This window comes from Amia ocellicauda, chromosome 6, assembly GCF_036373705.1.
Source record: "Amia ocellicauda isolate fAmiCal2 chromosome 6, fAmiCal2.hap1, whole genome shotgun sequence".
Lineage (NCBI taxonomy): Eukaryota > Metazoa > Chordata > Actinopteri > Amiiformes > Amiidae > Amia > Amia ocellicauda.
In genome coordinates this window covers 41,831,751-41,842,869 of record NC_089855.1, presented here as the reverse complement: position 1 = coordinate 41,842,869, position 11,119 = coordinate 41,831,751, and the positions used below count along the sequence as shown (strand labels likewise).

The window sequence follows — 11,119 nt, the reverse complement described above, 5'->3', positions numbered from 1 at the left end:
AACGTATTTCAAGTGGGTTTTGCCTTGGTTGGAAACGTTTTAAGATCATTAAGATTAAGTGTAAAGTGGATTTGTCTCAATTCTCTGTAGTTTTCAATGTATGTGCCTTTCAGTAGCGTTCATGTTACAGATGTGTCCTATGCAGTGGTAGGGTCAATAAAATGTCAGTAAAACTTTATTTTAGCAATTATAGAGGGGAACAAATGCAAATAGATGGTCCTCACTAATTATATAATTTACCGACAACATTTGAAATTAGGTCTTGCGAAGCTGCAAGAAATGCTGTATAATCGTATGTGTGTTTATACACCAGCTCATATTTTTTCTCTCGTGAACAACAAATGCTGTTGGCTTGATTTTTACAGAGTATGTCATAAATTCCATTTTTATGAAGCCTGACAAATTGTACGCTGTGATATTGAATATTTTCAAAGTTACATAATTTGTTTGTTTTTCCTATCATGTTGCAAATGTTCCCTATGTGAAAGATGCATTATATCTTAATAATGTCAAAACAACTAAAGATATTCAGATTATTATTTACGTTAAAGTTATAACACATCTCTTTTCACTATGTGTGTCAGTAAAAGTTTAAAAAATCCTGAAAGTTTTTTATTGATCCTGCAAAATAAGTGTTTAGGGAACATTTTTAACTTAAAGTTATGCTTAGTGTTAGGGTTAGGGATATGAATATAATTGATATATAGAATTGTTAAGAAGTGTAAATAATTACATTCCATTTCTCATGGATTGTCTGAAAGTTTCAGATGTATATTCAGTTTGGAAACCATTTTTTCTATTTGTGTATATGAAAGATATACATCTATACAATATCTTCACTATTACTATTATCACTATTATTAATTATTATTTTTGGCATTGTGAAAGCACATTGGTATTACCTATGTGTATCTTTAAAAGTTTAAAATTCCTAAAGGTTCTTTATTGATCTTGCAAAATAAGGTTTTAGGGAACATTTGTAACATAGAGTTAGGGTTAGCCACTGGGTAAGGGTTACATCTTACACAAGGGTTACACAAGTGCCGGAATGAGGTCAAGGACTCTGCTGTTTTGACTTCGGTGGTGGAATGACCTGCCCACCAAAGTCAAAACAGCAGAGTCCTTGACCTCATTCCGGCGCTTACTCAAGACGCATCTCTTCTGACCGCACTTGTAATATTAGTCCTCTATCTCTGCTAGAAAGCACTTCAGCTTATTATGCTCCTCTCGTTCTTGAATGTTTTCCTCCTTGCTCCCTTTCCTGTAGCCCTAGTCTGTAACCCTACATCTTGACAGCACTTAGCTTTCACCGTCCAGGATGTAGGAAGTCTTTTACTGTACTTGTGTAAATTGTAATTGGAATTTTTAAAATGTATTTTGAATTGCGATATTTTTTAACTAAGTTGAATTTGTAATAATTGATGCCTTGTACTTCTCTGTATTTTTGCACTTATGTTGTAAGTCGCCCTGGATAAGGGCGTCTGCCAAGAAATAAAATTAATAAAATAATAATCTTCAACAGTAAGTTAATTCATGTGAATTATTCTCATCAATGTTAAAGAACAATAAGTTCTATTATGTGTGTCGATAAAATGCTGATATTCCATAACATTTGCTTGTGTATTCTGCAAAAAACATATTTAGGGAACATTTGTAACATTAGGGTTACGATTTGCCATAGACGCGGAATGAGTTTGATTGTGAAGTTAAAGACGCAGTTGCCTCGGAACTGATTATTATTGCTGTGTTTCTCCACTTCTACTCCACGCTTGGGAACGCCCACATCCAGTGACGTCAGCGTTCGATTCTAAAACCGGTGGAAAAGCGGGCCGGTTCACAAGAAGATCAGCTGGATCCCAGGCCGAGCAGCGGCTCTGGCTCCAGTACCGGCACCATGTCGGTGGAAAAGCGCTAAGTGAGCTCACACTGAGCTCAGTGTAATGTCTGCTCTGGAGAGCTCACAGTGTGACCTAGTCGTGAGTTCACGTCTTTACTGGGTAGTCCTTGACAACTTAATTGACTCAATTCTTGGGCTTAATTGGTCAAAATGACCATTGGTTGAAAGTACTCAGGGACTGATGTGTAGAGAGACTTATTAAACCTGCAGGATTGTGGTTTTCCCAGATCAGAATTAACCAGCTCACCACAAAGGAACATGGTAGGTGCTATTGCAAAATGGATTACACAAAAACATTGAAATCCAAGTTTGCAGTGGTCCTTCGGCCATTGCGTGGTGTTCCAGATCACTTCAGCACGAATTTTGCAGTGGTCTGGACTACAACTCCAGGGACTACTGTGCAGTGGTCCAGACCTCAGAAACTGAATGTATATGAACAGTGAAGTAGGCATCATAACTGTAGCCAATACTTTGTGGTTAAAATACTTAATTTAATCCCTGTTTTGTACTGTAAGATATTATTTGTTAGAATGTATTTTTCTATGGGAAATTCTATACCATCTGGTTTGGTAGAGGAAACAGATCTCCTCCCTGGTAGCCCCTGGTAGCCCCTGGTAGCCCTGGTAACCCTATCTTTATGACCAGAGACCAAAAGGGACCTGTCCTCTGATTGGCTCTTAGCCAAATTTGAAATGACCCCCCCACTTCTAGATTACTTTAGCATTAGACACCCAAGTCAGTAGTGGTGGCAAAATGCTATTGGTAGGAAGGAAACCTTATAAAAGGGTAAACAAAGAGAATTTGAGTTCTCTTAACTTCTTCATCCTGCAACGAGACACAAGAGAGAGCTGGAGAGGAGAGACAGAGAGAGACACACTGCTTTCTGCCTGACCAGACTGGCCTATAAGCTGTACTGTGAGGAGAAAGAAGAAAATGGGTATTATCTGTTTCTTACTGTAATCCAGCAGAAACTTAATATTACTTATTTTCAGTAATATAATTGATTGATATTAGTTTCCTATTTTTGTCAAAATAAATTATTATTGCACATCTGTGACTTGAACGCATCTTCCCTCTAAAAAGAATCTTACAAAGAGAAACCAAATGACCTATGAGTTTTCAGTTCAACTATTTATTTAGATTGACTGAAAAACCAAGTATTCAAATTCTCTTACAGTATGATTGTAGTTTGGATGATCTATTAATGCAAGTTGATAACATATTTTACAGAAAATGGGTTTTAGGAATTGTGTCAAAAAACTAAAAGAATTGTCTTAGGGACCACTGCTCCTTTTTTCCAGACCAATGTATAGCCCACTTTTCTTTTAAATTATGTTTAAAACAAAACTGAGGAAGCAGTGGTTACTTCTGAATCAAACATATTGACCCCCTCACTCAATCTGTAAATCCTGCAGCAAACATTGGAATATGCATAGATATTTGCACAGACTGGTATTAATGTCCCAATTAAAATAACCAAATGCCATTTTTGTTGTTTCAAATGTGCCCAACATCTTACCAGTATGTCCTTTTAGTATGTCACAAAGGTTCCCTAATTCGTTTTACAAATGTTCCCTGTATGATATGAATGTTCCCTAAGCATGTGACGAATGTTCCATAGTTTATGTTACAGATGTGCCCTAGCACTTCTCTCTCACTCTCTCTCTCTCTCTCTCTCTCAATTCAGTGCATTTGTATTGTCAAAGCAATTGGACATGCAAACATACATACATACATACATCCATACATACAAACATACATACATACATATGGAAAATAAACAATATCATTATAAATCACAATAAGATGTAATAAAGTACAGAAAAACAAAATGTAATAAAATGTGATCTTTAATACACACAAATATGTATGGCTGGTCGGAAGCGTCTTGGACTCGGGTTCCTCTTCATTACTTATAATGCTTTTGCCTTTTGCTAAAGCTTTCCATGGAGGGGAACGTGGATGAGTTTGTACCATTCTTGGGAGGCTCTGCCTTGTTGGGACAGAGCTGTGATCCAGGTGAACAGCAGATCGGGCAGAGCTGAGCATGTTGCCGAAGGAGGAGGAAGGCCGGTCAAGCAAATAAGCTTGCTAAGGTACGCAGCAGCAGCAAACAGCCCCCCCATCCAGCCAGCCAGGCAGTCTGGCTGGCAGTGACTGAGTGGTTGACAGACGGCAAGCAACGGAATGCACGTGCTCTGTGATGTCATAGCAGTCAGCTCAGAGAGAGGTTCGTGATGTCATCGCTGAGCTGGCTGGCTCTGTGTGTCTTGCTGGTTGTGTGTATGTGTGTGTGTGTGTGTGAGAGAGAGAGAGATAGAGTGTGTGTGAGTGGGTGGGTGGCTGTGTTAGTGTCTGTCTGTCTCTCTCTGTCTCTCAATTCAATTCAATTCAATTCAAGGTTGCTTTATTGGCATGACAAACAGATTCGTAGTGTTGCCAAAGCAGTTGATATATACATACATTGAAAAATAATAAGAATAAGGTAAGAAAAAAGAAACAAAAAAAATGAAACAGTAACATTATAATTTATAAATTAAATCTTAATAGACATGTACATTTACTTTATAGTTATCAGGTTACAGCTGGTGCTCATGTATGTCATGTTTTCACAGTGAGCCCCTCAGGCTGTGGCAGGCGGCTACATATTGGGCGGCCAGGGGGGCTGTGTGTCCCTCCCCCAGGAGGATAGCTTTTTTTTTTTTCATTCATCAATTCAGAGAATGATTTTATAATATTTATGAATTTATTATAGAACGTGTCCCTTAATTTGGCATATTTATTGCATCGGAGGAGGAAGTGCATCTCTGTCTCGACCTCTCCTGTCTCGCAGTGACCACAGCGCCGCTCCTCTCTGGGCAGCCAGCTCTGCCTGTGTCGGCCCGTCTCTATGGCCAGGCTGTGGTCACTGAGCCTGTACTTGGTCAGGATCCATCTCTGCTTCATATCTCTGACAGTGAAGAGATATTCTGCCAGGGTGTATTCTCTGTTTAGGGCCCGATAGCAATCCAGTTTACTTTGGGATTTGGTTTCATTGTTCCAATGTTCCAGATAGGAGGTTTTGGTTATCTTTATGATTTGGTTGACTCTGATTGGGGGCAGGTAAGCAGTGCTGACCTGAAGCTGGTCTCTGTTCGCAGTATTAGCGGGGGTCAGTGCCGTGAGCTTCAGGGCCAGCTGACTCAGTGGACTCTTTTCAGGGCTGAGCTCTTGGGTTTGGAGGGCCTTGTACTGGAGTGAGTCTGACTCACTTTTCTTCAGGTGCATCCAGAATTTCAGTGTTCTTTTCTTTATATTAATGAGGGTTGGGAAGCGGCCTAATTCTGCCCTGCATGCGTGGTTTGGTGTGCTCCTGTGCACCTGCAGTATGTTTTTATAGAGTTCAGCATGCAGGGTCTCTATTGGATGTTTGTCCCACCTAGTGTAGTCCTGTTGACTGAGTGGACCCCATACTTCACTACCGTACAGCGCAATGGGCTGGATCACACTGTCAATTAGTTTGAGACAGAAGAAGATTCTATAACATTAATATCCCATTTCAATCTGATTGCGTAGAAAGCTCTTCTTGCTTTGTCTTTGAGTGCCTTCACTGCCAGGTTAAAGCCCCCTGACGCACTAATAGTCAGGCCCAGGTTAGTGTAGTGTGAGGTGTGTTCTATGGTAGTGTTGCCTAGCGTGAAGTGGTATTTGTTTCCCTGAGGAATTTTTTTTTGGAAAATCATGATCTTTGTCTTCTTCATGTTTACTGCCAGGGCCCAGGACTAACAGTACTGCTCTAGCAGTGCAAGGTTTTGCTGAAGCCCCTGTTCTGTGGATGACAGCAAGACTAGGTCATCCGAATAGAGCAGGAATTTGACTTCTGTGTCATTTAGGGTGAGGCCAGGGGCATCAGACTGCTCCAACACCGTTGCCAACTCACTGATGTAGATGTTGAACAGTGTTGGGCTCAGACTGCAGCCCTGCCTCACTCCCCGCCCCTGAGTGAAGAATTCTGTTCTTTTGTTGCCAATTTTTACTGCACATTTGTTTTCGGTGTACATTGTTTTTATAACATCATAGACTTTACCCCCTACACCGCTTTGAAGAATTCTGTAATAAAGTCTCTCGTGCCAAATGGAATCGAATGCCATTTTGAAATCAATGAAACAGGCAAAGATTTTGCCTTTACTTTTTTGGTGGACGTGTTTGTCTATGAGGGTGTGTAGGGTGTAAATATGATCTGTAGTGCAGTGATTTGGGAGGAAGCCAATCTGACTCTTACTCAGGACACTGTGCTCGGTAAGGAAGGCCAGTATCCGGGCGTTGATGATACTGCAGAACACCTTCCCCAGGTTACTGCTAACACAGATGCCCTGGTAGTTGTTAGGGTCGAATTTGTCTCCACTCTTATAGATTGGGGTGATCAGCCCCTGCTTCCAGATGTCAGGGAAGTAACCAGTTCTGAGGACCATGTTGAACAATTTAAGCACAGCCTCCTGCAGTTGTGCGCTGCTGTGTTTGAGCATTTCAGTGCTGATACTGTCCGGGCTGCAGGCTTTTCTGGGTGGAAGTGCCTGGAGCTTTTTAGATAGTTCCTGTAGGGTGATTGGAGCGTCATTTGGGTTTTGATTATTTTTAATTGATTGTTCAAGCAATTTCAGTTTTTCCATGGTTTCAATTTGTTTGTGTGTCAGATCATTTTGTTGGATATCTTTATAAAGGTTTTCAAAGTATTTTTTCCAAATGGTTCCGTTTCGTATTGCCAATTCTTGTTGTTTTGTTGAATTTAAATTGTTCCACATTTCCCAGAACTGGTTTTGGTCAACAGATTTCTCTATGTCTGTGAGTGTTTTGTTTGTGTGTTTCTGTTTTTTATTTTTAAGGGTGTTTGTAGTGTTTTAGGGTCTAACAGTACTGTTGGCATAGTTCTGTGTCTTGTGGTTGATGATGTTTTTGATTGGATAGGTGCCTTAAATTTGTTTCTTATTGATTTACACTCATCATCAAACCATGTCTGTGTGTGTGTATGATTCTGGTTGATTTTTTCTTTGTCTTTTTAAGATTTGCCATTGTGGCTGCAATTTGAAATATTTGATTGATATCATTTATGGCCAGATTTAGTCCTGTCACGTCAGGCTGGTACTGTGAGCTGAGGAAAGTGTTGATGATGTCTGTTATTTCTGTAGAACTGATTGCTTGGTTAAATTCCTCTGTGCTGTTTGGAGCCCATCTGTATGTTTGATTAAGGTTGTACAGCTTACTGGGCTGTGTCTGTGTGTTGCTGGCCTGACTTCTTCTTTTCAGGAACACTGTGATTTGGTTGTGGTCTGACAGGGGGGTTTGCTGCCTGACAGTGAATGCACTGATGAAGGAGGGGTCCATGTCAGTGAGGGCGTAGTCGACTACATTAGTCCCAAGAGCTGAGCAATACGTGAACCTTCCTAAAGAGTCCCCTCTGATCCTGCCATTAAACCCCGTCGGGGATGTTCCTCTGGGTTGTGGTGGAGGTGAGGTACAGAGGGGCCTGGCCGAACACATGGCTGTTTCCCTGTGTGCCGATGCAGTTGGGCTCGGTGCCTGTCCGGGCATTGAAGTCCCCACAGAGCAGCACATTCCCCTGGGCCTGGAAATGGCCGATCTCTGTGTGGAGGGTGTTAAAAAATTCCCCATTGTAATAGGGGGATTCAGAGGTGGGGGTATACGCTGTACAAAGGTATATATGGTTCTCACACTGGGCTATTCCCTTCTTAATTTGAAGCCATGTGTGCGTTGGGCCCTGTTTGACTGGGCTGATGTGGTTCGCCAGCTCCTCTTTGTACCACACTATGATCCCCCCAGAGTCCCTGCCACGCCGCACTGTGCTCAGTTTAATTGAGGGCACAATAACCTCCCTGTAGCCCAGGGGGCAGTGTGTGGGCACCTCTGCAAGGCACCATGTCTCCAACAGAACTATGATATCTAATTCTTTAATGCTTTTAATGAATTCAGGGTCTGTGCTCTTTAGCCCGAAAGGCGAGGAGTTCAGGCCCTGAATGTTCCAGCAGCTGACTGTAAATGAGCTCATTTTAGCTAACATTGTACTTGGTGGAATAAAATGCCTATCAACAATACAACTTTTTAATCAAAGGTTTTGTTTAAACTAGAATTTCAAATATAATAATTATTAGTTTTATGTAAAGTATGGTTACATTGTATGTACACAGGTATTTAGTTTTAATTTACAAGTGGGGTTGTCCGTCCCTACCCGAGTTCTCTGGCTCAGCTCAGCAGTCTGGAGCAAAGGAGGCTGAGCAGGTGCTTTATCTCCCCCAGCTCGGTGGGGGCCGGAGTGGCGGCCTGGGTCAGGGCTGCGGCATAGCTGAGCGGCTTCTGATGGGCGCTGTGCCTGGTGCTCGTGGGGCGGGTGGGAGGCTGGGTGATGGGGGGCTGGCCGGTGCTGCGGCATCGTGGTACGTGTGCTCCAGTGCGCGGGGGTTGTATGTTTGGCTGGCCTCTGTTGGTATTGTTGTGTGGATAGGAGCTCATACATTCAGTGACTTCTCTCTCTCTCTCTCTCTCTCTCTCTCTCTCGTTCTGTAGATGCATCATAGGGAACATATGTAACAATCTGTATATTTGTTTACCAAAAATGAGAATGAAAGTATTTCAAGTGGGTTTTGCCTTGGTTGGAAACGTTTTAAGATAAATTATGAAGTGTAAAATGGATTTGTCTCAATTCTCCGTAGTTTTCAATGTATGTGCCATTCAGTAGCGTTCATGTTACAGATGTGTCCTATGCAGTGGTAGGGTCAATAAAATGTCAGTAAAACTTTATTCTGATAGCTTTGATTATTATTTTTTTTCTCATGAACAACAAATGCTGTTTGCTTGATTTTTACAGAGTATGTCATAAATTCCATATTTATGAAGCCTGACAAATTGTATGCTGTAATATTGAATATTTTCAGTTACATCATTTGTTTGCTTTTCCTATCATGTTACAAATGTTCCCTATGTGAAAGATGCATTATATCTTAATAACGTCAAAACAATTAAAGATATACGGATTATTATTATTGGAAAAGTTATAACACATTGCTATTAACTATGTGTGTCAGTAAAAGTTTAAAAAATCCTGACAGTTTTTTATTGATCCTGCAAAATAAGTGTTTAGGGAAGATTTGTAACTTAAAGTTAGGGTTAGTGTTAGGGTTAGGGTAATTAATATAATTGATATATAGAATTGTTAAAAAGTGTAAATGTTTACATTCCATTTTTCATGGTTTGTCTGAAAGTTTCAGTTCTATATTCGGTTTGGAAACCGTTTTTATATATATATATATATATATATATATATATATATATATATATATATATATACTTTATTCTATACAATATCTTCACTATTAAAGATAAACGCATTATTATTTTCGGCAGTGTTAAAGCACATTGGTATTACCTATGTGTATCTTTAAAAGTTTAAAATTCCTAAAGGTGTTTTATTGATCTTGCAAAATAAGTGTTTAGGGAAAATTTGTAACATAGAGTTAGAGTTAGCCACTGGGTAAGGATTACATCTTCAACAGTAAGTTCATTCATGTTAATTATTCTCATCAATTTTTGTCAATACAGTAAAAGTGTCAGAAATAGCAAATCGGTGTTAATCCCTTAATGCATCAATTAAAATACATACAAATAAAAGGCTGATCTTAGCATATTTGTATACTTGTATGTTCGTTTCTGGTTGTCTACATGTGATTTCGAGTTTTTTATTTGGTTTTTACAATGTATCTGTGCTGTGTGAAGACGCAGAATGAGTTTGATTGTGATGTTAAATAGGATTTAGAAACGCAGTCGCCTCGGTGCTGATTATTATTGCTGTGTTTCTCCACTTCTACTCCACGCTTGGGAACGCCCACATCCAGTGACGTCAGCGTTCGATTCCAAGACCGGTGGAAAAGCGGGTCAGTTCACAAAAAGATCAGCTGGATCCCAGGCCGAGCAGCTGCTCTGGCTCCAGTACCGGCACCATGTCGGTGGAAAAGCGCTAAGTGAGCTCACACTGAGCTCAGTGTAATGTCTGCTCTGGAGAGCTCACAGTGTGACCTAGTCGTGAGTTCACGTCTTTACTGGGTAGTCCTTGACAACTTAATCGACTCAATTCTTTGGCTTAATTGGTCAAAATTACCATTGGTTGAAGGTACTCAGTGACTGATGTGTAGAGAGACTTATTAAACCTGCAGGATTGTGGTTTTCCCAGAACAGAATTAACCAGCTCACCACAAAGGAACATGGTAGGTGCTATAGCAACATGGATTACACAAAAACATTGAAATCCAAGTTTGCAGTGGTCCTTGGGCCATTGCGTGGTGATCCAGATCACTTCAGCACGAATTTTGCAGTGGTCTGGACTACAACTCCAGGGACTACTGTGCAGTGGTCCAGACCTCAGAAACTGTGTGCATATGAACAGTGAAGTAGGCATCATAACTGTAGCCAATACTTTGTGGTTAAAATACTTAATTTAATCCCTGTATTGTACGGAATAATAATAACAACTGTAAAACATAAGAGAAGGGCCTGAGAATAAATACAATACACAATAGACTAGAACCCTTAGAATATAATAAGATGAACATCTTCATGATTAGTATGATTGTAGTTTGGATGTTATATTAATGCATGTTGATAACATATTTTACAGAAAATGGGATTTAGGAATTGTGTCAAAGAACTAAAAGAATTGTCTTAGGGACCACTGCTCCTTTTTTCCAGACCAATGTATAGCCCACTTTTCTTTTAAATTATGTTTAAAACAAAACTGAGGAAGCAGTGGTTACTTCTGAATCAAACATATTGACCCCCTCACTCAATCTGTAAATCCTGCAGCAAACATTGGAATATGCATAGATATTTGCACAGACTGGTATTAATGTCCCAATTAAAATAACCAAATGCCATTTTTGTTGTTTCAAATGTGCCCAACATCTTACCAGTATGTCCTTTTAGTATGTCACAAAGGTTCCCTAATTCATTTTACAAATGTTCCCTGTATGATATGAATGTTCCCTAAGCATGTGACGAATGTTCCATAGTTTATGTTACAGATGTGCCCTAGCACTTCTCTCTCACTCTCTCTCTCTCTCTCTCTCTCAATTCAGTGCATTTGTATTGTCAAAGCAATTGGACATGCAAACATACATACATACATACATCCATACATACAAACATACATACATACATATGGAAAATAAACAATATCAT

The 11,119-nt window shown here is 40.1% G+C and overlaps 1 non-coding gene across 1 annotated transcript; it reads left to right on the top strand.

Annotated features, from left to right (window-relative positions):
• The first annotated feature begins 3,787 nt into the window (after positions 1-3,787).
• Positions 3,788-3,902, top strand: LOC136752127 (U5 spliceosomal RNA). The gene has a single exon (XR_010817290.1). It is a non-coding gene; the product is annotated as a U5 spliceosomal RNA (small nuclear RNA).
• The last annotated feature ends 7,217 nt before the right edge of the window (positions 3,903-11,119 follow it).